General features: G+C 32.8%; 1 non-coding gene across 1 annotated transcript; it reads left to right on the top strand.

The window, feature by feature from the left end:
- Nucleotides 1-479: 479 nt before the first annotated feature.
- Nucleotides 480-586, top strand: LOC139886898 (small nucleolar RNA R71). Its single transcript, XR_011772758.1, has one exon. It is a non-coding gene; the product is annotated as a small nucleolar RNA R71 (small nucleolar RNA).
- The last annotated feature ends 3,361 nt before the right edge of the window (nucleotides 587-3,947 follow it).

Genomic DNA, 3,947 nt, shown 5'->3' with positions numbered 1-3,947 from the left:
TAGCGATAGCGGAAAGGTTGATTGTTCGCTGAAATTGATTAATCCTAGGTGGTTGATTGAATCCGGGATTTGGTGGACGAGCTGGGTATTGGATGTAACAGACTGAACCGTCAGGGTTTTCATACTCAACTTGATATTCTTTAGTGGGTTGCGGGTTGGTACAATTAACACAAGCCTGAGCTTGGTTAACCTGCTGCGGCTGTGTCTTCAATTCTCCGAGTTGTTTAGCAAGAGATTTCATCTTATCCGTGAGGGATTTGATGGCCTCCGTTTGGTTGTTAAGTGCAGAGAATGGGGCAGATGATGAAGTTGTTTCACCACTGTTCCAGTCATGATGATGCATCGTCATGTTCTCGAGCAATTCCCATGCTTCGTCTGCGGTTTGGTTCAATAGATTCCCTTGAGCTGCTGCATCGATCGTCGTCCTATGATTTACCGTAAGACCATTGTAGAAGGTACAGATTTGGGCTGACCGTTTTAGCTGGTGATTAGGGCATTTCTTCAGCAGGGTTTTAAAACGCTCCCATGCAGTGTAAAGAGATTCATCATAACTTTGTTTGAAGTTAAAGATGTCATTCTTCAGTTTGGTTTGTTTAGAAGGAGGGAAATATTTGGTTAGGAATTTAGTAGCCATCTCCGTCCATGACGTGATGGAATCTTTTTTCAATCCTTCAAACCAGGTTTGAGCATGATGAGTGAGAGATTAGGGGAACAAGTATAGCCGAACTATATCTTATCCTATCCCTATGAATTTATCAAGGTGAGAATTAGGATCGTCATTCGGTAATCCATGAAACTGACAGCTATTCTGGATGAGCTGGATGATGTGATGTTTTAACTCGAACGAATGTCCTTGAATCTCTGGAAATTTGATTGGTCCTCCTCGACCTTCAATCGAGGGTTTGGTATTTTCTGCTAAAGTAATGCGTAACGCCATTTGATTTTTGATTCATGCTTCCTTACGTGCTTTAGAGATTATTTCGTCTGGATCAGGTACGAATAACAACGGCCCTGGTCTGGATCGGGTTTGGGTCATACACTGGGTATGCCTTTTTTTTTAATTAATTTTTTGCAAATAAACTAAATCATAATAAGCTAAACTAATTCATTCTAAGGATAATCTAATTCTAAGGTAATCTAATTTAATCTAATTGTATCCTAAGTTAATCTAAGGTAATCTAATCTAAGGTAGTCTAAGGTAATCTAAAGTAATCTAATCTAATTAACTAACTATCCTATGGTGGAATATGTTTTTGATTCTGGCTACTGATTCCCTGGTATTTCGGTAACAGAGCTCCGCATAAATTATTCAACAAACCAAGTGGCCAGGCTAACTATGGAGAGGCAGGATCCTTTTGGTCCCAATATAATTGGCGACTATTCGAAAAATCCAATAACCAAGTCCGTGTATAATTGTCTTTCTTAGACACCACTAAATGATTGTGAATGAGTTTGATAAAGAGCAGTATTTCCTGATACCAGTTCCCCAGCAGCGGCGCCAAAAACTAGTAGTTCTCCTGATATGGCCGAAACAGACGGTTTTTATTTGCGCGGTGTCGTTAAGCCGCGGCTCGCCAGGATCAGCCACTCGTGGGAGAGGGTACTGTTTTAAATTTATATTTAGCGGGGTCTAAATCTTACTACTCCTTATAAGTAAGGGAAGTATGACCTAGGGTCGTATTTTTGAGATATTAGTAGAATCGAACCTTTATTTAAACCTAAGATAGTTAGGGAGTAGTGAATATTTATTTTGGGATTTTCTAATTTAATAAGACAGATAAAATAAATGCGATAAAATTTGTAATTCAGATAAGGTTAAAGTAAGTGCATACTATGACTTCATCAGTTATTCTGCCGAGATTATGGGATGATGGCTCATGAATAGGCAGAGGCCTTGTATTCATTACACTAGTCCTAAACGCCCCTGTCATAAGACATGTCACAGGGTACTGCGTTAGGCTTGAAGATTCTGAATAGACAGCAATGTCCCTTACCCCCAACACCCGTGCAGTCTGACTACATGCATACACGTTCATACGGCTCATCCAATTGAGCGACTCGGTTAGGTGACGTATTAACATTCCAAAATGGTCTAGACTTTCTTAAGCATAATAGAATACATGGTTTACCATATCCGAGAGACGTGATGTGTTTCAATGCTTTTGTTAATGATTGGTAAAAGATAGTTAGGCCCTTAGAAAGAGTTCAACCATAAAGAACACCATGGCCAAGTCAAGCTGACTTCCATGAACACGTTCGGTTATCCTAATGGTCCAATCCTTTATGTGTCTAAACAAACAGTTCATTAATTAACTAAGAATCCCTCAAGCGGGGTGCAATGTTTGAGACCGCGTTATGGTGCAGTGAATTTTGGAACTGAATTTTGGACCATTACTTGCGGAGAGAAAGCAAAAGGATGGAACTCCATAATATAAAGAAGATGAAGAGTGTGGATTTATAGTGAAATGTCCAACAGAACAATCAAAACAGATTATCGCATTTAACCAAAGATGATCCTAATTTCCTTAATTATCAAAGAACCAATTATTACGAAGATTTCCTCTAAATTCCTTGATTTCCAGAAATTAACCGTGACTACGTCACCAGACAAGACGAATCTGCATTTATTCATTTCACACTTTTGCGATAGCTTCATTCGTGCTCTTCGAATAATTGAATTGTTTTATCCACATTACTCAATGATGATAAAACTCTATTTATCAACTCATATTCGTCATGAAAACGTTTTTAGTGTTAGCCATGACGACCTCGATCAAATTTCGGAACGAAATTTCTTTAACGGGTAGGTACTGTGACGACCCAGAAAATTTCGACTAATTTTAAACCAAACTCTCGATGCGATTTAATATTTTTAACACGATAAGCAAAGTCTGTTAGGTTGAGTCTCAAAAATTTTGAACTGTTTCATATATTCAATTGACCTTCGACCATTCCCGACGATTCACGAATAACTATATGTAAATAGATACATATATATATTTAAATAGGTATATATATATATATATATATATATATATATATATATATATATATATATATATATATATATATATATATATATATTTTAAATTGGAATAAAATTTATAAATATTCAGTATATATTATTATTCAATATATATTATATAATTGATAAATATGATATAATTAATAAATTATAATATTAATATTAATATATTAAATGTGATTACAAGTTGAAAGTATAGTTGATATAGTAATATATTATTACTATTAATATTATTATCAATATCAGTATTATTAATATTATTATTATTATTGTTATAATTATAACTAAAAGGTTAGGATTATCAAAATAAAGATGTTAAATATAAATAATATTATAAGAATTACTAAAACTATAATTTAAATTATTATTATGATTATCTTTTATTATTACTAAAAATTATTACTTTGTTTGAAATTATTATTTAATTATATGTATCATTATTCTTATTATTATTAACATTACTTTTTTATTGTTATTATTAATATTAGTATTGTTATTAATATCATTATTAACATTATTATCAATAATTATCATAATCCTTGTTATTTATATTAAAAGTATTATTATTATTATTATTATTATTATTATTATTAATATATTTATATTTATTAATTATTAATATTAAATATATAAATAAAATCATATATACAGATATAGAATTCGTTTTTTATTCACATCACCTTTTATATTTTTGTTTCTTGTCCCTAATATGGGTACCAGTGGAATCAAACCACAGTTACATACTAAATCAGTTACTACTTTTATTTTTTTTCCATTAAACAAGATTCCCTGTCGACAAACCAAAGATATATGATCTGTAAAGTCATTGTTTCTGCTTTAACAAATAACTCATTTAGTAAATACATATACAATGAGAAAGATATGAGGCATCATTCTTCTCCTTCATCTCTCATTCAATTTC

The sequence above is a fragment of the Rutidosis leptorrhynchoides genome, chromosome 1 (assembly GCF_046630445.1).
Source record: "Rutidosis leptorrhynchoides isolate AG116_Rl617_1_P2 chromosome 1, CSIRO_AGI_Rlap_v1, whole genome shotgun sequence".
Classification (NCBI taxonomy): Eukaryota; Viridiplantae; Streptophyta; class Magnoliopsida; order Asterales; family Asteraceae; genus Rutidosis; species Rutidosis leptorrhynchoides.
The sequence above is the reverse complement of the archived record's forward strand: the minus strand, read 5'-3'. Positions and strand labels throughout refer to the sequence as shown.